The sequence below is a fragment of the Phascolarctos cinereus genome, unplaced genomic scaffold (assembly GCF_003287225.1).
Source record: "Phascolarctos cinereus isolate Bilbo 61053 unplaced genomic scaffold, phaCin_HiC Scaffold_2;HRSCAF=192, whole genome shotgun sequence".
In the NCBI taxonomy this organism is placed as follows: Eukaryota; Metazoa; Chordata; class Mammalia; order Diprotodontia; family Phascolarctidae; genus Phascolarctos; species Phascolarctos cinereus.
In genome coordinates, this window is record NW_027555625.1 from 288,825,793 (window position 1) to 288,851,337 (window position 25,545).

The following is a 25,545-nucleotide window of genomic DNA, read 5'->3' on the forward strand; positions in this document are numbered from 1 at the left end:
ACAAGAAATAGGTAGGCAGGTAGGTAGATAGGTAGGCAGGTAGGTAGATGGATGGATGGATGGATAGAGAGATAGATAGATAGATAGATAGATAGATAGATAGATAGATAGATAGATAGATAGATAGATGATAGATTCATAGATAAGTAGAAAGAGAGATAGAAAGATGCATAAATAGAAAGTGCTAAAAAGACAGAAAGATACATAGAAATAGATATACAGAAAGAAAGAAAATACATAGAAAGATAGAAAGATACATGAAAAGATAGTTACATAGAGATAAATACAGAAAGAAAATAGAGACAGAAAAATACATAGAAAGATACATAGAAAAGAGATAGAAAAGTAGACAGAAACAAAAAAATACATAGATTAAAAAAAGATGGATAGAAAGATAGCTATATAGAGATAAATAGAAAGATAGAAATATAGATACATAGATACATATGTAAATGTATACATACAAACATACACATACACATACACACACACACATACACATGTGATAAATTAGAAATAATCACAGAGGGAAGGCACAAAGATTGAAGTGTACTGGGGAAGGCTTTTTGTGGAAGGCAGTACTTTAGCTGAGACTTGAAGGAAGACAGGGAAGCCAGGAAGTAGAGATGAAGAAGGAAAATGCCTGGATTCAGGAGATGGAGTGTTTTGTACAAGCAAGGAGCAGCAAGAAAGCTAGCATCCCTGAATCACAGAGTATGTGAAAGGGAGTAGGATAGAAGAAGAATGAAAAGGAAGGAGTAGACCAGATTATGAAGGGCTTTAAAAAAAAAACAAATAGACAATACAGCAGCCCTCCATACCTGTCACTAGGATGACATGCTGATTCTGCTAGGCTGAGGAACTAAAAATCCCCAATTTTAATTAAGAAGTGCACCATGGAGATGCCACCCTGTCCTCCACCTGCCAGCATAATGGTGCTGTCAGGACCCACAGGGAGAGGGATTAAAGGAGAGGAGGGTACGGCTGTCCTCCCAGTGCCATGCATGACTTACTTCTCCACTTCTGGAGAGTTAGAGGGGATTGGGGAGAAGAAACAGAAATTGTTTTCACTGGGCCCTCCTGAGGCCCAGTTTAAGCCCTGACAAATTGCCTTCATGTTCCACTGCTCATGGTTGGACACTTTCCTGATCATTTAGCTCAGCCCTAAAGCACAACTTTTCACACTGCCATTGACCTTTGGTGCCATTAAAAGGCTTGCCTATGGCTCTAAGGAAACCAGCATAGATCCCGATGAAGGCTACTTGCTTACTAGGGTAAGGACAACCCCCAAACATATTCTATGTGAAATAAGTTAAAGTAAACACTCAATAAAAGAAAATCATTTTTCCACCCATTCATTTTGAAGCCAGAAAGCTTCTCCAGAGCCATAAGCAGTTGTCTGAGCTATTCTCCCTCCCTTCTTCAAGAACATATAATCCCTCTAATAGCATCTCCAAGCCAGGAAATTCAGGAAATGCTCAGAAGGCGGAAATACAATGGAGTCATCCTCCAGAGGCAACTTCTCAAACTTAGATGAGACAACAGTGTATTCTCATCTTCCTAATTTTATGAAGCCAGCACCAACCACTCTCCACACTGTTGCCTCCCTCTGCACCCTGCTTCCTAACCTCTTAGACTTTCTTCTTTACATATGTGCATACACCCTGGGAAACCAACTCCCTTCCCAGTGGTTGTGCTTCCTATGAATGTTTCTGTCTACTAGATGAAAAAGAAGTATTTTTTTTTTCATTCTCAATGGATTTGACTTCATTTTGGCTCCATTGCATGGGGAAAGGAAAATTGATTCTCTATTAGCCCATATTACCTACCCTGCCCCCAAATCCCCATCATTCCTGTCCTTCGTTGGCCAAATGGCAATGCCCCACCCATGTTACCTTTGTAGTTGAACGTCCACTGTGCCTAGTAGGGCATTTTTTCCCATGAGCCCTCCACCTCGGGTACCCCGGCTGCATATTTTATGCTTTCTGTAAGCACAGACTGTCCACTGGTTTGGGCCCTGATGAACTGCCACATTTCTTGTTCCACTGCTCATGGTTGAGTGAGACCTCAACTGAAGCGGAGAAAAGATCCATGTTGTAGAATGGAGAGAAGTCTCGGGGAGGAGGTGTCTGTGGCTTATGAGGAAAGTCAAGAAATGTGGGGCATTGCGCTCTGGAGCTAATGGTAAGAGAGGCTTCTTTCAAACCGTGTATTCATTTAACTATGTTGGGAAATATTTCTTCTTTGATGAAATTTAGGTTGTTTCAGGAGGGAAAATGGAGAGCAAATGCTGATGATACCAAACTTTGGGAAATGATTATTGCTCATGCATAGTCACTTCTTTTCAAGGAAATTCCCCAATGATTAAATTATACCTTGAAATATGCAGCCGTGCATTGCCAATCATGCCTCTGTTGCATATAAAAAAATTGCTATGCATTTTTGAGGTGGAAGTAGAGAAGTTAGCACAGCTATTCCATCACCCCAAAAAAAATGCTCATCTGCACACCCAGAAGATGTCTAGATTAATGAGTGATTTGGCTTTCATGTTATTTGTGAAGTTGCCCCAACATACGCATCTAATGGTGTCTTCTAATTCCCAAGTTATGTAGATATTGAATTTTATTTTTCTACATCTGTCTTTGTCAAATGATTAGGGTCTGCTCATGGTTATCCACAATAATGGAGAAACGCAATGGAGTAGATAATCCAAAATCATGATTAATACTCAAAATTATCTATCATTGGCTTTGGAATGCATTATTTAATTCCTCACCAGCAAACCTCCCACACCCATCCCAAAGATTTACTCTCCTATTTATGTTAGGCTTAATCATATACTAAAATTAGAGGGTTTTTTTGTTTGTTTTGAGGGCATGCAATCAGCTGACAATAGGAGTTGACCCTTAAATCAGAGGGCAGCTAGTATAGGATAAAAATTTTAGTACATAATGGAATTGGTAGGTGGGTAATTGGAGATTGACTTCATAGGGTTAGCTATTTCTTGTCACATGAGAAGTTTATTTCCTAATAAACAACTGTAGTCACTTTGGAAGGTGGGTTGATTCTTTCAGGTCACTTTGTACAGCTATTAGAGTAAAAAATGATTTAGAGGCAATCCATGGGCCAGAGAGTTTACTCCTCCCTCTTTCTACAACGCAATATCTCCTTACTTCTTAGTATTTGACCAGCAACAGGACATACATTCCAATACTACTTATTTTAAATACTGAAAAATGTGCTAACTGAACAAGATGTTCAGGAGATAGGATGGATCAGATGGCATCTCAAGATCCTCTCTAGCTCTAGACTCTTGGAATTCCATGAAGAAATTATCCCAGTTAGTCATAGACTATAAGATCAGAGTTCATTTTTCTTAGGGCACTGGATTTAGTGTAGTTAGTTTGGGACGGTATTATTTGCTGTCCAGTGGAAAACTGAATAATTGCTATATGGTAAAGAAAACAAAACTAAAATTATAAGAAAAGAATTCAAGATTTTTTCCTTCATTCACCCTTTTCTTTCTCCCCCATTGAATGTCCATATTCCTCCTCCCCTCACATAATACAAACTTAAACCATTTTTTCTACCACTTTCCCCCACACACACACACACAGAACAAACCATGTTTGCAGTCTTTTAAAGTCAAAACAATCAGTCAATTCAGTCAACTGGTCATATACTAGAAAAAAAATAATGAACCTGTGTCATTATATAGGGGAAAAAATGATTATTTGACTGAATTATTCACTTTTTAACCAGTTATTCTCACAGCCTGAACTAAATAGTACTTTGTTAAATTTTACTAAATTCTCAGGTTTGCAGAGAGAACAATGGCCATGTTCACTAGAGATTCCCAAGCATTTTTCAGGCATCAATTATCCAATTAGTTACACTGTCTGTGTTATAAGTCTGATGTTTTACTTCTAAGGCTTTCCCTTTTCTTCCTTTAAGAACTGTGCCAAATATCCAAGGTAAACTTAAGAGTGCATGGATCCATATCAAGCCACATGAAAACATTTTAAAACCTTCCTTTCAATATTTGTGCCCTTTATTGTCTTTATCCCCTATCTGTCCTCATAATTCTCTTCCAGGCCTTATTCACCACCATCTGAAGTCATCCCCCAACCAGCAGTATCTCCTCATGATTTCCAGTTCAAGGTGTGAGTGAGTGCCTAAAGGCTCTGAATTTATTTCTGGTGTGAGTTTATGTGTATCTGTGTGTGTGTGTGTGTGTGTGTGTGTGTGTAGTCATATTCCTAAGCTCACCATCTCAGTGGCCCTAGCTATAAAATGGGATAACAAGAGACCAATAAGAGAGTGAAATAAATATTAACATAAAATTTGAAGATGAGCATTATCTACATTTTGGTCATTCTGAAAATGGTTATCATTCTTTTGGAATAAGACAGCAATTATATGAAGACTCAAGTCTTCCTCAGATCTAACCAAGATGGAGAGAATTTCTATAATGTATTTTATGGATGTGATTTTCCAGTTTCTCTCAACATAGACTTAGTAGTTGGCTGGCCTTTTTTTAGTTTCTCCTCTGTCTGATGAGTTCCTCTTAAAGAACACAGGGTTCATGTAAATCACTGGGAGAACCTGTCACTGACAAATTATTCATTGATGATCCTATCCCTTTATATCTAAGTAGTGCAATGAAGAAATATGTCTGGAAACACTGGTTATCAAGTCATCATTCTTAAAATATGGTTCAAATGTTTCCCCTTAACTATCTCCTTCCATTCTTCCTTTTTCTTCTTTGTCTTCTTTCCTTTCATCTTCTCCTTCCCCTCTCTTCTCTTTCTTTCTCTTCTTTTTTCTCCTGATTTTTCAAATCAATATCATTATTGAAGGTTTGGTTTTCATTCCAGCAAACTAATGAGAATCTTATATCCTAGTGCCTTGCCATATACAGGAGATGCAAACCTGAAGAAGGTCTATAAATCAGATAGTCTATTATATATTAATATTATACAATCAATTGTATATCAGTACAAGATGGGAGCTTACTACAGGAATCCCATGATGCATCATTTTTCAAAGCAAAGAATTTTTATTTTTTGGTAAAAATTTAATGATCACTTTTTTGTGGTCACCTTTTGGCAATCTAGGGAAGGCTATGTATCCCTTCTCTGAATAATGTTTCTAAATGCATAAAACACACAGCATTATAAAGCAAAGCACATATATAGGAATATAAATTAAAATATTGAAGAAAAATGTTCACAAACCCCAATTTAAGAACTCCTGCCTTAATTTATTTGTTTTGGACATCTGTTGTTTGATTGTTTTCCTTTTTGTTTTTGTTTTTCATATGTTGGCTATGCTTAAGGTAAGGGTACATGTACAAACCTTATTTTCAGCTTTTTGTGATAGGAAGAAAAACAGCAGGAGCCCTGGAGGACAGCAAGTCAACATGGGAGGATTTTGGGGTGATGGTACAGAAGGTACCCTGCCTTTTTAAACCAACTGTTGATTAAGATTCAATCTCCTAATCAAGTGGTCCTCCTCATGGTAGAAATGGGAATTCCCACTAGAGTTTGTTCTGTTCAGTTTGAGATAGTGGTGGAAATTGATATATCCCTTATGGTTTCACTTTCAAACCCTGTCCTTCCCCATTCTTCTGCTTTGAAGGAAATGACATCCAACCTGACAAGCAAGCCCATAGTAGCCACACAACCTCTGAGATTCGTAATGGTGAGGCAAGGTTGCCCACGCTCTGTGGGCAGACACAATATAATACATCCATCAAAACACAATCCTTGGATTGGGAAACTCCCATAGAACTAACAGCAACATGATAACTGGCAATCTGATCCTCCTTTTGACTCTACAGGATCCCTATTTCCTTCAATCCAGGAAGCAGGGCAGCCTAGCTTGGGATACTGTCAGCAAATTGAAAAAGGAAAGGAGTATATGGGGAGTGAGAGGGAGATAAAAGAGAGAAAGAGAGAGAGAAAAGAATGAGAAAAGATATTAGAGAAGAGAGAAAAAAGAATATTAAAGGAGAGCATTTATCTGAGAAACGCAGAGGAAGACCGGAAGAAAAGTGGACAAACAATGGGAGAGAAAACAGCCAGAGAAGGCTCCCTGAGGAGTCAGGATGGGGAACTCGTTAATCTGATTTGGTCTTCTCCCAGTAGAAATGAACATGCGTGTTGGAGGGGTGGGGTGTTTGTGGAGGGACCCCGAGTGCCTGCAGTTAGTAAAATGATGCTGGACTGGGGGCAGGGGAATAGTGAGGGATGGGTGAGGATGAATGAAAGCAAGGCATCAACACCAGCAGGGGTAGCCAAGGTCTGGTGTCTCCAATAGAAACATCCTCCCCCTCTGCTCCTCTACCATTTGTTTCAGGGGGGAAATGCTGCAGCTTAATCAGAATTATTTACAAGATAATGGTCCATTGTTTGCACTAAGACAGATGTTGTCTGTGGGAACTTTGTGTTTTATGCTTTATTCGCTCTTCTGCCTTTGCTGGGTGCAGATGGGCTTGGAGGAATGTGAGTTATTATCCCCTCAGATTGGAAATTGGGAGCTTTATAGGAGAGGGTGAGCATGGCAGTGGGTGAGCCTTCACTCATCAGAAGTGAGGAGACAGAGCTCCGAATTAATCCATACAACTAGGGGGGAAAGCGGTGTTCTTGGGAAGGACATGGTAGAGGAGGACAAATACTCAGTGTGCAGCTAGTGATGATGGAGTTGGCTTCCTTTTTCCATAAGTACTATGTCTTCCCTATTGGTGGGAGTGCTTTGCTCATCTGTCGCCCCTTGTAGCACCCAGTGATTAAATGGGGTCTTGTTTCCTTAATGGGCGGGTCAGTGCAATCGTCTTGTCCGGGTGGACATGAAGGATGCCCTCTGATTAAGATGTTGTTGCTCCCACTTATTTGAGATGTCAACAGTGACCTCTCAACCCTACAAATAGCATCTGGTCCTTCCCTTGGAAGGGGGAAGCCTTTAGGTCCCTGGTTTTCAGCAGTAGTCATGACCACTTCAGCTCTTGGGGTTTAGTCTTTCTGGCAAATGTTCTTGGAGTGAAAAATGAGAGGAAGCATGGAGCTGGTGACCAATATCCAATCCGGAGCTGTAATTCTGTAATTATTTATTTTATTTCAACGTACTTTCATCCCCTACCTCACTAAAAAAAAAAGGATCTTGTGACCCATATCCCACTTAAAAATAAAAGTAAATTAAGACTATATATCCTTAGAATGTAAGCTTCTTGAGGACAAGGACTATTTCAAATGTGTCTTCTATCACATTTACTTGTTGATTGATGAGTTTTGTTTTGTTTTAAAGGATATTGGAATAGCCCCTAAGGTATTTAGAGACATTTAAAACCAGGGCTGTGAATCACTAGAGTAGAAGAAGGTAGCATCCTATCCTGTTGAAGTCCAAGTTTTATCACTGCTCACCATGGATTTAGGGAAGGTGTAGTATATATTAGTTATGTGATCTGAAAATAACTATTTTTCTTGCCTATCGGAATCCTAGAAATCACAACACCAGAGCCAGAAGTAATCTTAGAGATTGTCAAGTATAATTCTTTACAGATAGGGAAACTGAGGCTCAGCAAAGTGAAGTCACTTGTCCAAGGTGACACCGCTAGTAAATACTGCTAGGCTTGCTTGGAGAACAAAATTATAGACCCAATGAAAATGAGAACTAAACAACATATCTCTGAGAGGAAGTTTTGATTAATCATTCCCATTCTTCACCTGTTACTAAAGAATCACATAGGTCCAGTATTAAACTAGGAAAATTCCATTGATGAGGGCTAGAATTTATCCAGAAGGAATAGATTAGATACTCCACTTCAAACCTATCCCCAGTGTCTTCCTTTGGAGCAGAGGTAACCAAATACTCTTCTCCAAATTTTTAATCTGTTGTTCATGGAGACAAATGGGGAGGGGCCTGTTTTAAGTATTGTAGATAATTAGTTTAAAAGTAGTATCCTGCCTTCTTAAAGAACAAAATGATATGATATAGAAATATATAAACAATGAAATCTGTAACGGCATTTGTACGATACCCTGTAGCTAGTCTTATGCTGATGATACTGGTGAATTCTGACTCTTACTTCTGTTCTGGCTGAACACTCTTAGTCTAGACCAATTCGTGGTATAGGTGCCCATGCCTTTTGAGCCCCCAGTAAGCCTCCTAGGAAACCTTACGTTATCTGACAGCACTTATAGAATTTATTCCTATGACAGTTCCCAAAAAGTTACTGAAGACTGGCTAAGGTTGGGTTGCTTCTCCACTATCCTGACTACCAGTTATTTAAGAGAAGGATCCTCTCACCTTAAGCATCACACCATTCTCAGGCAATAGCTCCCTCAATGAAAAGGATCTGGCCCAAAGACTAAGGGGAAATATTCTTGTCCTTCGGAAATTTTCATCCCCCTTCTTGACTAGTCTGTAATTTGGGATGTGTCAATAAAATCTATTCTTTCCATAACTGAGTTTGAAGTTGTGAAGGGTGGCCAGTAGGATGATGGCACCACCTTAGGATAGTCACTTGATCAAGTTCAAGTACCATGAGATAATCCAAGGTCATAAAGGAACTGAGTTATTCAGCTTTCTCCAAGCATAAGAGGAAAACAACAACAACAACAACACCGAACAATAAGCCTAATTGCTTTACCAGGGAAATGGGGTAGGAGTAGATTTGACCCTCCTCATTAGACTTAAGGAGCAGGTGTTGAGCGAAACAAGATGTCCAGGAAAGCCGATGGAGAGAGTTCCCAGCAGCAAACTTTCAGTAAGCCCCTAGCAACTTCAGATATGCACAACCCCCAACCAAGAAAACTGCATAGATCAGACTATGATAATATTTATAAACCTTATTCTCTCTGTGTCAGCCTCCGACCAAAACATGGAGTCACTGGAGATTGGAGATTATGTCTTTTAAGGTTCTGAAGAGCTGTTTCACATGTGACCAATTACCTCTGTCAAGGCAGGGAGACTAAGGTCCCCACCTCAGTGGGTGGGATCTGAACTTGGGCTTTCAGAGGTCAATAGCAGGGATTTTAGGCCTTTGAGCCTGTCACTCCCCTATAGCCAGACCTTTTCTGTTAAAACTGTTTAAATTACAAGCCAGTAATAAAAGGATCATATGTGTTTCCCACCGAACAGGTTCTTTAAGGCTATTATGATAATTAAAAACATATGGTGCCTTTGCCAGTCAGAGGAAAACCACAGATGTACAAATTAGGTATTATATAAGGTTTTTTCTTCTTTTGCCCTTTTAAAAACGTCAAGCTAAAGAATTCTAAAGAGATAAAATGGCAATTTTAGAGATGGTAGGTAGCATTTTGTTTTTAGAATCATTAAATATATAAACTCTTTTCTTTAGCCTAATAGGAACAAACTGTTTCTAATATGTGAAAGAGGGAAAGGAAAATATTCGTTGATGAGGACTGCAGTATTTATGGAGGAAATAAGGAAACACTTTCTTACTCCCAAGTTCTTGGAGACCATGAAACCTTTTGCATTTTTTATGATGTTTTCCTCCACAGACAAAGAGGATTATATTTATTAAATATTGAATTATATTGAAATTGGATTGATGTAGGGGAAGGAAAAGATTTCTTTAAATTCAACTTTTAGAAATTTTTTAAAAGGCAAAGATGCAAATATTGATTGGGATAGGGATAGTCATTTGTTTTAATTTAAAATATAAAATTGATTTTGAGAAAGTGATAAATACTGCTAATAAAAAAAATCCGAATGGGCCTTTTTAATGGTTCTCTGTTGATGGTTCACCAAGACCAGTGTCTAACAGGAGCAGAGCTGAACTCTCTATATTGAGGGTGATGGTGATTGACTGCAAATGCTGAAGATGTTCATCAATTTGCTAAGTTCCCTGCAAAAGTTGGAAGTCTAATACTCTTCGACACAAGGCAATAACTCGTCAGAAAAAATTGCAAGGACATCATAGAGTTTCCTTTAAGGTTTGTTCATCAGGTGGACTAGCCTTATTTGCAGGAAGTTATTCCAAGCCGAAGAAAGAAACAGTCCTGTTAGGATTTTATACGGCAGGAGCAACAGATGAGGAGGCAAAGAAACGGGAAAAGAACGAAATCTTCATAGCAAATACTTCCATCCTGTTCCATGGTAGGAAAAAAAAAAATTCTAGTCCCAGGCTTAGATTCAAGGAAATAACATCCCTGTTGGAAATCAGGAAATATCTCAGGGCACAGTTAACCTATGATATCAGTTTCCTTCTTCCAAATCCTGCCTTGTCTTTCAGGTGATATTCAAACAGGTAAAGTAAAGTGGGGATGAGTGGAAATATTTCAACAGCAAATTCAGTCAAGGGACAGGAAAATTGTACCTACCCAGAATCCAAACAACCAGAAAGTTCAGACCACCAGGATTTGTGATTGGCTGGTACAGTGGTAAAGGACGCCTATAGCTTCACAGATTCAGAACTGGAAAAGGACATCAGAGGCCACTTAGTACAACCCTGAGCTTTACAGACAAGGCAATTGAGATCAAAGGGGTGAAAGTAACTTGCTTAAAGGTCACATAGGTAGTAAGAGTAAGAACAAAGGCTTCCTCTGACTCCAAATTCAGCACTCTTTCATGATAGCTTTGAGGGACAGCTAAGTTCTCAAAGAAAGATCAATTTATGACCAAAGTATTTTTAGCATCAAGTCTATTTTATCATATTATAGTTATTTGAAAGCTGAGAATTCACATAATGGGAACTCTATATTAACCAGAACATCTAATTAACTAGAACATCCCATTTCTCAACCATATCAGATTAAAGAGAAGTCAGAATTATTCCATAACAAAAAGCCATTGAGCATATTGTTTACTTTATAAAAAAACCTGAACATATGTATAATTCATTTAACTTTTTGCTTAGCTTTACTCTTGTCAATTTTTCCCCATCATTTAAATTTTAAAAAGGCGAAAATGCTACTTTGTCTTTGTGAATCCAACACCTTGAGCTCACTGAGAGCAGGGATTGTCTTTTGCCTCTTTTTGCATCCCCAGCACTTAGCACGGTGCCAGGCACATGGTAGGTGCTTAATAAATTTGTATTCATTGATCAGCATAGACTGGCATCTCAGTCCCTAAGAAATAATCAAGTATATTTAGCTTTCCAAGAGTTGCTGGATTGTTGTAAGGAAAAAAAAATCACTGAAGATGTTTGTCCTTCAGCGGTTCTCAGGCCCTGCTCCCTGGAACAATGCAGAAGCCAGGTGCTCTGTGTCCAGGGGTAGATACGTGCTTATTGCCTTTCCTGAAATACATTGATTTGGAAGTCAATTTTTCCATCTCTTTCTAGATAGCTATTTCCTCCAAGAAGTTGGTGATTTGTTCTTTGTGTTTCAGGAACAAACTTTGTATTAATGCCAATGTGCTAAAAAAAAAAAACCCTCAACTCTGGGGGGAAAAAAAATCCCAAAGCCCTCCCTAACTCCCTAACTCAGCACAGGCTCCAAACTCCAACTCCTACTTGGGGTATAGAGAGGGTGGCGTGGCTGAGCAGCCGGCTCTGAAGACAATCCTTTCTTTTCTGGTGTGAGTGACTGCAAGCTCAGACTGTTATTTTGCATGTAGGTATTACCGCTTTAACTTTTACTGAGGTAAAATAACACCTTGTCACTCAGTGCAAGTACCAATCACAAAATGAATTAATTGTAATAACTGTTGTCAGCAGAACAAAAGACTTGTTGCTTTCCTAAGCAGATTTCAGTGCTACTGATAACTGTATACAAAGGTTCCCATTGGGCAGCAAAGCTGAGAGTAGTCAGAACATAATTATATCTGTCTATCTCTTTACTTTGTTGTTAAGGGCAAAGAAAGAGAGTTAAAAACCTATATTTTAAACATATCAATAAATATACCCTTTTTTGTGTGTGGGTGACATCTTCTCAAAAACATGGCTTCTCTAATAAATTGGCCATGAAAATGGCATTTGCTGCAGAAGACCAAAATATGGCCCAGCTGTATGGTCTGTTTGTTGACTGTAACTCATGAGGGGGAATTATACCCAATTACCCTCACATAAAACATGCTCACATTTCTGGGAGTTAACAAAACATATCCTGTATACAGGTGGTCAGCTTTCCATCCTATCCCTTGGAGACTATAAGGCCAAGCTCAAAAAGGGGAGTGCTCAGATTTAGAATGCTGCCATGTAGACATAGGCTGCCTGGATTGAATTTAGTCCCCCTTTGTGATGCTCTTTGTGTTTACTTTTTTTTTTTAATTCGAAGTCAGATACTAGAATATATGAACAGAGTACCCTTAGGAAATGAGGTGCTGTTTCAAAATAGCACAGTAGCTGGCACATAGTAGGCATTTTATAAGTGCTTATTCCTTTCCTCCTCCCTCCCATTCCTTACCCCTCAGGAACAATGCCAGGAAATGGTTATCAAGGACCAGAGAAAAGGCTGTCAAATGGATCAATAGGAAAAATTCAGCAGCATGATTATCTTTCTCCCCATTCATACCTTGAAGTTCTGCTTTTCCAAGGAGAGTTAGGAAATGGGATTTGTCTGAATGTTCAGGACTGCTTACCTTCGGAGATCTGTTTTGGGGTGTCACAGGGAGGAAGGAAGAGTTAGGAGGGTATTCTGGGTGCCACATTTCAGAAAAAACATCAGTAAACTGGAGATGATCTGAAGGAGGGTGACCAGAATGGTGAAAAATCTTGAGGTCATACCAGATGAGCATTGGTTGAAGAACTGGGGAGGCTTAGCCTGGAGAAGAGAAGGCTTAAGAGGGTCCACAATAGCTATCTTCAAGTATCTGAAGCCCTATCATACGGAAGAGGGATTAGATTTATTCTGCTTGGTCCTGGAAGGCAGCACGAAGAGCAATTATTGCAAGTCCCAAAGAGGCTCATTTAGGATTAATATGAGGAAAATGCTTCCTGATGATTAGAGCTTTACAAAAGGGCAATGAGCTACCCCAGGAGGTAGTGGGTTTCTTCTCACTGGAGGTTTCTAAGCAAAGGTCAGATGACCACTTTTGGAGCATGTCATGGAGAATATATATATATATATATATATATATATATATATATATATATATATATATATATATATATATATATATATATATATATATATATATATATATTCTAAATTCAGAGATGGGGTGGCCTTTGACATCCTGTCCAAATCCCAGATTCAGTGAGGATATGTTACTACCACTAGAGTATTTCTTATGAGAAGATTCAGATTAGGATGGGTTTGATAAAGGAAGAGAAACCTAAAGTCATGTATACTAATAAGTCAGGGTCATAAATCTGATGCATTAATGCAATTAGGGCTAAACCAACTTTGGAAGCAGATTTTGTGGTTTGTTGTTGTTTTAAGAATCCGTGAGTTAGACTCACTGTAAAATTTTCATTACCTCTCACCCAGATATGGATGCCCATTGGATACATTTTAACCTCAGCTTTTTGCTTCCCTGTCTCCCTTTGGCTAAGACAATACTAGCTCCTACTTCGTGAGAATGGTCTTCCAGGTCATCTAGTCCAAGTTCCCTCCCAATTCTAGAATTCCTTCCGCAAACATCCATGACGGCCCATAAATAGCCTTTCCTCAAAAGGGCTAATCATGTGTTATTTCCCGAGATAGCTTCTCCACTGCTGGGTTGTATCAATAGAGTTTAGAGCTGATCAACTAATGCAATCCCTTCATCTTATAGGTGAGGAATTGAAGTCCAAAAAGGTTGGTAAATTGACTTTCCTAGATCACATAGGTAATAGAAATAAGTAGAGCCTGGATTTGAACCTAGGTCCTGTGATTCTACATATGATACTCTTTTCACTGTATGATGCTTTCTCCCTATTAATTTTTCTTCTTCTTCTGTGTACTGAAACAAAGTATGCCTCTCTGTAACTTAGGATCTTTGAATAATAGAACGTTAGAGCTGGAAAGGACCTGAAGGATTCATTAGTTTACACACTTCGGGGCAGCTAGGTGGCGCAAGAGGACCTGAGTTCAAATCCGGCCTCAGGCACATAACACTAGCTGTGTGACTCTGGACAAGTCACTTAACCCCAATTGCCTCAAAAACAAAAATTCACACACTTCATTTTACCAATGAGCAAAATGAGTCTCAGTGAATGGAAATGACTTGCTTAACCTTGGTATAGCTGGGATCAGAATTCAAGCCTCTCACTTCTCAGCCTAATATTCTTTCTAGTACATCATCCTGTCTCTTTTTCTATCTGTTGTTCCTGTTCTGTCTCCCGATCCACATATTCTCCATCTTCATAGGATTTTATTAGGTAGAAACTATCAACAAGAGAAATAAATGACAAAATCAACAAAGTGCTGATAAAAGTTTAACAACCAACTCTCTGGAGGGGGGAAATATATAAACAAATATATGCACTACAATGCAGGCTTAATCTGCATTATTAATATTTTCGCCATCACTTTCTTAAGCCTAGACAATTAATAAAGCAATGAAACAAGTCCTGATTTGTAGCATTTTACTGATTTCTTGTTTTGTTTCTTTTTTTTTTTTTTTGAGGCAATAGGGGTTAAGTGACTTGTCCAAAGTCACAGAGCTAGTCAGTGTGTGAAGCTAAATTTGAACTCAGGTTCGCCTAACTCCAGGGCTGGTGCTCCATTCACTTTACAATAGAGCATCCCCCCCCCATTTTGCTGATTTCTGAGGTATAAATGCTCATACTGAAAGTTTAGCGATAGGCATCAGTACAAGCTGGTTCCAGAACACCCCTGGACAAAGTCCTGATTTAATTTGCTTCTGTTTGATTTCCTTCAAGACCTGTGATCTGGTGTTTATTTTCATTTCTGATCCTTACTTCATTTAGCCAATAGTATGCATTTTTCACTCCCCTCATGAAGAGAGAAAGCCCACATTAGAAATACAGGGTTGTTCTCTGTTCAGTGTAGACATGGTCCAAATGGAGTACCTTCAATTTGCTATAGTTATTGTGGCAGAGACCTGTTTCCACCTGAAAAAAAAAACGTAAAAGAAACCTGTAATGCTAAGGAGTAGAATCAGGGCCAAACTTACAAGTAAACAGATAATAGCTTATTGTGCTATATATACTTTCAGAAGCCCTGGGAAGCCTCCCACCCCTACCCCCAACTCAGTGAAATCCTTCCTTCATCTTCTTTTTCATGTCTGAGATTCTCTTACCACAAGGTAAAGATTTTCATCCCATTTGGAGAGTAAGCTCCAAATTCCCCTCAGAGATGGAACCCTGGAGCTGGCATTAATCCAGAGAGGCTCAGAACCTCTTCTGTGTGGAATTGTGCTGGAGGAGAGGGCAAGGCAAGGACCAGAACTCCTGGTGACATTTCCTCATGGCCTACAATCATGAGGACATCTGCACCTTCTAGGTAAAGGCAATCTCATCTTCTGGGGTTCCTATATAGACCAAGGACAGAGTAATTTTCATTATTCAAAAATTCATCTTCACATGCAAAGAGAATAATTTGTTTCCTAAACTAGAAGAAAGGACAGGTATAGGCAATAGATATAGATATTCCTCCTGTCATGACCAAGGGCACTAGCCATTGTTCATGGATGGTGACATCAGCCCTTACCCCACCCCTTGCAATGTGTGAGATGATAGAGAAGCAACGGCTTGTGCTTTGCTTTCTGTTCAACAACTAGTTTGTCATCCAACTGGAAAATTCATTCTTTGGTCACTGTTAGTAGTATAGCTGTTCTTAGGGAACAAGACTACACTGATGAGTCCTTTATTCATTTCAAATATACATACATTCATTTAAGAGCCTACTATGTATAAGGCATTATGTCAGGTGCTTATGGCAAAAATAAAAATGAAAGCGTCTCCACTCTCCAGGAGTTTGCATTTTCCTAGGGTGACATATAGTGTCCAAAGAAAAGCAGAAGCAAAGTAATTTTAGCTGGAAGAGAGCATTAAGAACTGGGGTGTTAGGTTTCAGAGAAAGTTTCTTGGAGAAGGTGCATCCTTGAAGAATGATAAGGATGCTAAGAGACAAAGATATAAAAGAAGTGAATTCTAAGAGACAGCTTATGCAAATACATGAAATGAGCTCAGCAACACCTTGCCCAATCAACTAATCAATGAACAAGTACTCATCAAAAGCCTGTTAGGAGCCAGGCACTATGCTAAGCTGGGGAGAAAAGGGGGAAAAAATCCTTCCCTCAAGGTGCTTACATTCTGTTGTGATAAGGAACATGTATGTATGTAAGTATAGGCAGAAGAAAATACAAAATAAAATGCAAGGTCATCAGGGAAATGAGGCATGAGCATTTGGGGGAGATCAGAAAGGCTTCATGTGTAAAGCGGTGTTTGAAGGAAGAGAGATTCTGTGAGGCAGAGGCGAGAAAGGAGTACATTCTAAGCTGGGACAGCCAGGAAAAAGGCATGGAGACAGAAGACGGGGTGCTGTGTATGAGAAGCAGAGAGAAAGCTGGTTTAGCTGCACCATAGAGGGAAAATGAGGCTGAAAAAATAGGTTGGACTCAAGTTGTGAAGAGCTTTAAAAGACAGAAGAGATTATATTTGATCATAGGGGCAATGGAGAGCTACTGGAGGTTATTGAGCAGGGGACTTATATGGTTAGTGCTGTGCTTAAAGAAAATCACTTTGACATCTACAGAGGGTAGATTAGAGTGGGGAGAGACTTGAGGCAAGGGGACTAGTGCAAGGCTATTGAATGCTCTAGGTGAGAGGTGATAAGGCCCTGAACTAAGTTGATGTCTATAGGAGTAGGGAAAAAAAAGGAGTTGAATGTGTGAAATATTGTTGAGGTAGAAATAGCAAGATTTGGCTATTGATTGAATGTGTTGGATAAGAGACTAGAACATGGTGTTCTTTAAGGGTAGTAATACAAAATTAGGCTGTCAGCGTAGGTTGAAGCCACATTGTGGAGGACCCTTATACACCAGCCTCTATTGTGTTCTATAAACAATAGTGAGCTACTGAAAAAAGTTTGCCAGGGAAATGACAAGGTCAAACCTATGCCTTAGGAAGACTGTTTTAGCAGTTGTATGAAGGATAGATTGGAAATGGTAGAGTCTGAAAGCAAGGACACCAATGAGAACTTCATGGGTGAATAGTCCATGTGAGAAGGGATGAAAGCCTAAAATAAGATGGTGGTCAAGTGAGTGGAGAGAGGGAAATTGGATTTGAAAGTTATGGGGGGCAGTAGAATGAAGAATACTTGGCAACTAAGGGGATCTGGGAAGTGAGGAAGAAGGAAGAAAAAATAAGGATTGCCACCAGCTCATAAACCTGAGTGACTGAGGATGGAAGTGGCCTATTTTCTGCTAATTTTCACATGGGACTGCCTTGGAATATCCTCTCCTTTTTCTGATGTGCATAGACTACTTAAGACTCATGTTTTCTTTTTGCCCATTCATTGTACACCATTCAGCCACGTGCTCCCGGTTAAGGCTTGTTAAGTATTGTGACTTGTAGAGACATGACTAAAACTGTGAGACTGGTTAGTCCAGTTAACTGACATGCAGGTTAAGGCAAATTATTATATGGGTGTGTTGTTATTGTTACTATTATTATTATTATTATTATTATTATTATTACACTGCATGTCTGATCTCATTAATACTGCTAATTCCAATGGGGGGAACCCCTTCTACCAATGCAAATCAACATTTGCTCTGCCATTTTCCATCTTAGAAAGTTGCCTAGGGCACACAGTCAGTATGAGCTAAAGGTGGTACTTGAACCCAGGTCTTTCTGAGGCACACTTGGAGGCCCATTCTCTATCCTCTATCTCTCAGTCCCACTTAAAATAATCCTTTATGTTTGTATAGAGTTTTACAGTTACAAAATATTTTCTCACTCAATCTTCACAACTGTCTTGAGAAATAAGCAAGTTGGCATCATTCTCTCTATTTGACAGAGAAGGTAGTTACTTTCTGTACCTGAGACACAGAGAAGGGAAGAGAGTCACACAGCTGGTAAGTAGCAGAGCTCAGGTGGTCTGATATTAAGTGCTGTATTTTCTGCACTTTACCTCACTGCCTATATTGCTGTAGAATGCAAGAAGGTTTGGGTGAAAGTCTATGAATTAATTAGTTTCAGTCTATCTCTAGTAGTGGAAAAAGCGACTCCAAGTATATGTCCTGTGCATTATAGAGGGTCAACAAGGTTATCTTTACATAATAATGACTACACACTAGAAATATTAAAGCTCATGTCTAAATTTAGCTAGTGATAAGGCCCAGGGTGTGCTAACAAATTTTTAACAACCAACTGGGGGTGGGGGAGGGAGGTGAGGAAATGGTCCCACAATTTGCTTTTAAGTTCAATCTCATTATTAATGTTTTCTCCATCATGTTATCGAATGTCAACAGTCAACTAAACAAAAAATCAAGCCCTTATTTGTAGCATTTATTCATTTTCAAGATATAAATACTCACATCAAAAGTTTAACAATTGGCTTTCAACAGCTAGTATCAACTGGTTTCCACATGCCATGGGATAAGACATACCCCACTAATGTTGCATAAAAATCAACATCCAAATTCTCCACACGTTAGAACAATGAGCCAGATCTAATAAGATTAAATGTAATGAAGATCCACTAAAAATTCTATATTTAGCCTCAAAAAATCAACTTCATAAGGGCATGACGAGCCACCATTCATTTGAAAAAGAACTGGGAATTTAGTGGACTGAAAGCACAATATGAGTCAACACAGCAACTAAATAAGCATATACTACCTTAGGAACCATTAAGGCAGTTGTAGTGTTTAGAACAAGGGGTATGATAATTTTCATCGCATTTGTTTTAATGCAATCCAAAAATTCATTAAGCACCCATTGCATGCCAAGCACTGTACTAGGCACTATGGATACAAAGATAAAAATGAAACAACCTTGGCCTCAAAGAACCTACATCCTATTGGGAGGGTATGTAGAAAATTAAATATAAAATATTTTTTAAAAAGTTGGAAAAGGAAAACACAAGTCATGGGATCATAAGATCATAGAGCTAGAAGGGATCTCATGTGCTAACTAGTCTAATACTCTAATTTTACCATTGTGGAAACTGAGGCACAGGGTGGTTAAGAGACCCGCCCAAGTGACACAGATTGTCAAGAGGTAGGATTTCAACATAGATCTCTGATTCCAGAACCAATATTCTTAAGGGCAGCTTGTTAGCAATACAATGGAGCTCTAGAGTGCAACTCAATGGAAGGGTTTGTGCAGAGTTTACTATGTGCCTGGCCAGCATTGTGCTAAGCAGTTTTAAAAAATTTGTCTTGTTTGATCCTCACAACAATTCTGAAAGGTAGGTGCTATCATTATCCCTATTTTAGAGTTGAAGAAACTGAGGCAAACAGAGGTTAAGTGACTTGCCTGGAGTCATATTTCTTGTAAGTGTCTATGGCTAGATTTGAACTCAGATTTTCCTGCTTCCAGGCCCAGTGCTCTATTCACTGGGTAGTAAGTGGTACAGTAGAGCTCCTGTTATACTCTGCTCTGGTTGGACCAGAGCAATACAATGCTCAGTTCTGGGCACTTCATTTAGGATGGCTTTCCATGAGCTGGTACATATCTAGAAGGGCATAGCCATGATGATGAGGGGACTGGAGATCTTGCCATAGGAAGACCATGTGAATGAGCTGGGGATGTTTATCCTGAAGAAGGACAGATGTAATGGGAACTTGGTGGCCATCCAGGTGTTTGAATGGTTGTCTTCAGAAAAAGGAATTAGAATTTCTCTGCTTAGCCTCAGAAGGGAGAACTCAGAATAGTGAATGGAATTGGAATATGGTGGAAATTTTGTTTAGATGTAAATTTATAACAATTAGAATTGTCCAAAAGTGGAATGGAATGATTTCGGAACACTTTAGGGGCAGTCTGGGTGATTGGTTTCTAGGATGTTATAGAGGTGATTTCTGTCCAAGGATAAGCTTGGTCTAAATAGTCAGTGAGGTTGTCCCTAAGTCAGACCTGTGATTCTTTGCTTTACTGTCCTCTTCCCTCCTTCCCATCAGTCCATTGTAATTTCATTGTGCTCCTTCTAGATCAAACTCTGGGAAATTACCCTGGGTATCTGTTAGTTCCATTTTGCCATCCCTCTAATTCTCCCAATATTAGACTTACCTATACTTCTTGGCTTCATTCCTTCATGTTTCAAAACCACTGACACTGACTAAGCCAGAGATGATGCTGTGAATGAATAGAGCTGAGGAAAGATGGTATCATGATGCAGAGGAAGTGTACTAGCTCTGTAGCCAGGGATCTTATATTCAGATTGACACTGATGGCTACAGTCTCTGTGACGCTATACTTTTAATGTCCCTTGGCCTCAGTTTTCTCATCCATGAAATAGGGGGCTTGGATTAGATGATCTCTGAGGCTCCTTCCAGAACTAAATCTATGACAAATTTTCACGGAATTTGAGCATTGAAATAGATCTCAATGGGCAGCTAGGTGGCATAAAGGATAGAATACTGGGCCTGGAGTCAGGAAGACTCTTCTTCTTGAGTTCAAATCTGGCCTCAGATGTTTACTAAGTGTGTGACCCTGTTTGCCTCAGTTTCCTCAACTGTAAAATGAGCTAGAGAAGGAGACTCCAGTATCTTTGATGAGAAAACCCCAAATGGGGTCACAAAGTGTCAGATGCAACTGAAAATGACTGAACATAAAGAGACCTAGCAGTTGTGTAGTCCAACCCATACAAAGAGGAATCCCTGCTATTGATATGCCTAGCAAGTATTCATGGAGCTTCTGCTTGAAAAGCTCTGAGGGGGAAGAACTTGCTCCCTTTAAAAAGAGTCCATTCCACTTCTGGAAAACTATAATTATTAGCCTATTTTCCCCCCTGACACCAACTCTAAGTTTGCTTCTTTGCTCCGTAACACCTTCCTCTTATTTTAGGACCAAATAGAATAGGATGAACTCTTCCTGCACATGACAGCCCTTCAGATATTCATGAACAGCTACCATGAGCTCTAGATTTATCCTAGGTCTGACACAGAAGCTATATCCATTTCTTGTGATGTCCAGAGCAGAGACACTTGGGGGTGATTCACCCATGTCTGCCCTATTTAGTGAATAGTAAGTGAGATTTGGGATAAGACACTTTGAGATCATCTCAGCCTTTGTCTATCCTAAGCCTTCTCCAATCACAAGTGTCAAGCCCTCCTTAATGACTCTCCATAGGGCAGGGACAAGATGGTGACCATGCTGGGGACAGCTCACATTTAACTCAATGTCCTGGGTTTTCCAGCAGCTGCTGCTAGTACTGGCTGGTGACTTAGATTTTCAGGATTTCTGTTAATGGCCAAGCCAATTGCTTTCAAATGAATAGCTATTTCTGGCTGATTTTTTTTTTAGTATTTCCTCTCCCAGCTGGTTGCTATATTACTTGCATCTCATGCCGAGCAGGCCTCCATAGGAGGCATGAGGTAGCACACCTTTCATATTATCTACATTGTGTCTGTTTTCCAATATTAAAAGGTGAAAACAGGAACTATAGCAACCTTAAAGGACCCTAATCACTTTCAAATTGAGAAGGTAAGTGAAAAGGTCTGTTAGTTGCTACTATTGTTTGTGAACTCCTCCACACCTTAGTGGAGAATTTGGAGATGATCCAAGAGGACAGCAATGCAGATAATTAAAGGACTGGAAAATAGGGCCTTTGCTGGGAAGGTGAAAGTCACAGAATGGTTTGGTTTGGAAAAAAGGACCCAGAGCAATGTCTTACTCCCAGGCCCTTAATAACGAGCATAAGAAGGGTTACTTTTAGGCAATATGGTGGTTTACCCAATCCAAGGTTGGTGAGTACTCATAAAAATTGTGCTGTGGGTGATTAGGATGGTGAACTATCTCTTTCACTGTTGCTGAGGACTGAACAAGAAGAAGCAGGCTTAAATAGCAGCAGAAGGGATTCCAGTAAGACAAATCTTAGAGCCGGGGCTTTCTGACAGTCAGAGTTATTAGACACTGGAATCTCTTTCCTCGGGTATTTGTGAGAGGAGGCCAAACACCTGTCTATCAGGAGTGAATTGGATACAATCCTGTTTGGAGGTAGGGAGATTGATTCTGTGACCTTTTGAGTCCATATAATGCCTCTGAAGTACTATACTTCTTTGTCTAACTTAAGGCAGCCAGCATTATATCCATTTATACTGCACATAGATCCTTTATGACTGTCTAGGACTGGGGTAAAAGTGCTTTATCAGTGAGTTCCCTTGGTAGTTCCCCTTGAATCTTAGCAGGTTCATTTTATAGAAGAGAAAACATGAGTCATGGAAGTGTTTGGGACCCAACAAAATAAAACCCTTCATTAAGAATGCCAGCAGATCATTGTTGTTTCTATTAGCCTTCTCTACCCATGGTGGCAAATAAAGAGTCACATCACCTGCACAGCCTCAAAGGGAGGGGAAGATTGGCTTAGTGGGGGAACTCTCTGTATCAAGAAGCAACAAGGACTTGGGCTTTTGTTGGTTCGGTGTGAGCCATGTTAAATGCAGATCCAGAGGGAGGGTGGTACACACTAGAACAGGGGTTTGAGTGGGTGAGAAATTTTGATCTCCAGAGAGAGATTTCTAAATCAGGGACGAACTCATTCTGTAATTTTTGTTGGTTTAACTAAAACCCACCTAGCTTGTCTGCATATTTGCAGAAGAACACTGAGAGAGAGGCATATACTAAATACATATGATGTAGGGGAAACTCTGCTTGGAGCATGAGGCATCCCCCAAGATTGTATCCAAGTTTATCATCTGAGGAGCTGAGTTTCCACTGATCTTTGGTGCCTCCATGAATTCCACTATCAGTTTTTCAGAAAATGAAACAGTATGAGATCCAAAGCAATATCGAGTTCACCTTGAGTCCATCTCCTGTTCTCCAATTCCCCAGATGTTGTGGCTCCCTTCCGTTCTACTCCCCACTTTACCCCTTCTCCCTGCCCCAAGTAGAGCACATTCTTAGTGGGATTCCTGAAATAACACACTTCATATTGTGAATACTGCAATGCTCTAAAAGAGCCTTAGATGGTTCAACAACATAGATGGGATTTTCTGATTATTGTCATGATTAAAACAAGAAGCCAAGTCCATCATCTCTGCTTGAAAGTAATCAATTATTTTTTTTTCAAAACTCAAACTGTTTGGCATTTTAAACCAAGCATCTGGCCTCAGTACCTGAATTTTTCCTTTTTTAAACTTTGCTGTGACATTTGTTTGATGTGCCTTCAGTTCACCATTTTGTCTTTCATTCCTGGCCACCATATTGAAGAGCCACATAACCCTCTAAGGTCTTTGTGTTTTTAGCAATTAATCAACAAGAATTTACTAAATACCAACCACATACCAATCACTAGGTTAGGCCTTGGGGATAGAATATCTCAAGGTGCTTACCCTCTGGTGGAGGTGATAATAAATGCATATATAAGCACATTAGAAAGTAAGTACAGAGAGAATAAATACAAGTCAATACCAGGTAATTAGGGAGGAAGGGCACTAGGAGTTGGGGGACTCAGGAAAGGCTTCTTGTGGAAAATGTTATTTGAGTTACCTCTTAAAGGGAGAGACGAATTCTGTGAAGTGGAGGTGGAGTTGAAGAGGGAGTGCCTTCCCAACATGGGGGACAGTCAGTAGGAGGCATGGAGGGGTAGGTAGGAGGGATGCTATGCTGTGTGTGAGGAACAGAGAGAAGGCCTGTGTGGCTGCATCGCAGAGTGAAGAAGGGGAAGTAATTAACATTCAATAAACTTGGAAAGATGTGTTGGGGCCATACTGTCAAGGACTTTAAAAGCTAAATGGAGGAATTTATAGTTTACCCTAGAGGCAATAGGGAGCCATTGGAGTTTATTGAGTAGGGAAATGACATGGTCAGATCTGTGCCTGTCTGTCTCTCTGTCTCTCTCTGTCTCTATCTCTATCTCTCTGTGTCTCTGTCTCTGTTTCTGTCTCTGTCTCTCTCTTTTTCTATCTCTGTCTGTCTCTGTCTCTCTGTCTTTCATCTCTCTCTGTGTCTCTGTCTCTCTCACTTTCTCAACTTTAAGTTCCTTGAGGCAGGAAATACGAGCGAAATGCAAAAGTGACTGTGACAAATAAGTGTCATAACAGACAAAATGCTGTGGACACTCAGAGGAAGAAGAGAAAGAGGACTTTTGATTCCATACATCCCAGAAGAGTATGGTCTTCACAGACTATATTCCATTATTTCCCTTTGTTTATTATCTGGGAGCCAATGCTCTACATTCCATAAACACCTTGATAAATTCCACATATAGTTACCTCGAAAAGCAACCTGTTCAATTTCAACAAGAATGGAAACAACTTGTTTGAAACTCTTAAGACGTGTGCGTATGCATGTGCTCATTCACCATCCCTCAGAAAGCACAAAATAAGGATTTTGCTTTGTTTTCATTTCTTCTTTTAGGGGGATGATTTTGGGGCTGGGAGTAGAGATACAGTGCGAGCGTTACACCATGAATATGTTTCCTAGCTTGCACCTCCTATACCATGTTTTGGCCTGAATTGTGTTTTTTTGTTGTTCTTTTAACAGCTGAGTTATAAACTCTCCAAAAACCAGAATTTATCTTGGAAACAGCCACACAACCTTAGCCAGGGTGGTATTGCCGGTGTTGTAGTAATATACTGTAAGGAGAAATCAGTTCATTAGTTAGTTATAAACAAAGGACAGAGATAGTAAATTACAGTAGGTATTTCAGCAGTTTTCTGTGTATTTATGACACCAAAATATGCAGCTGCATTTTATTTCTTGAGATAGTATTTAAGAATTTCAGATTTAATGCACATTATTAGTTATGACCACAGTGCATTTTTTTTTTAGCCTTGCTGTTCTCTTCCCTAGTTTTATTCATGGTATTTTCTTCCTTCTCTGTTGCTCATTAGAAAAATGTTAAAAATCCATTTTCATCTGATTAATAATAAAGCTGATCACATGTAACCTAATTTTCATTCAGTGCTGCCCCTGTCTGTGGAGTCATATACAAAGTGACCTTTGAATCACCAGTGGACCCATAAAGTACAATAAGCACCATTGTCCTGTCAAAAATTGAAGATGTTTTACATCATTACAAAATTTAATGTTCCATCTTTTCAAATGCACTACTTTTCAAAGGCCACATTCCAATTGAAGCTCATTAAAATCAGACTCAAGTTTCCTGTGGTGGGGATGAGAAGGAGTTTCTCATGCATTGGGAGTAAAATGAATCACTCTTTTAAAACAGATATGGTTACATATTAGTTTTGAAAGGTACAGTAACTGCTGAGCTTCCACTGTCTGCAACAGTGAGGCTTTTGTGCTTATAAATCTAATAACTGCCTCCTGGTTCCTTGTACTTCATCCACACTGTATCCTATTTGCTTATGAATAAATCAACTTTCTAAATAAAATTGTTGTTTGAAAGTTCAGAGGTCGAACCATAGGAGCTAATGGCGGGAAGCTGCTGTTCAAATGCACAGATGGAGCTCTAAAGTCTATCCTGAAATTTCAGATTTCTTGGAACCCTCGAATGACCCTGAGATCTGATATTTTAGAGGAGAGGCCCTTAAAAGAGAGTTTCCTTAGCTGCATGGCAA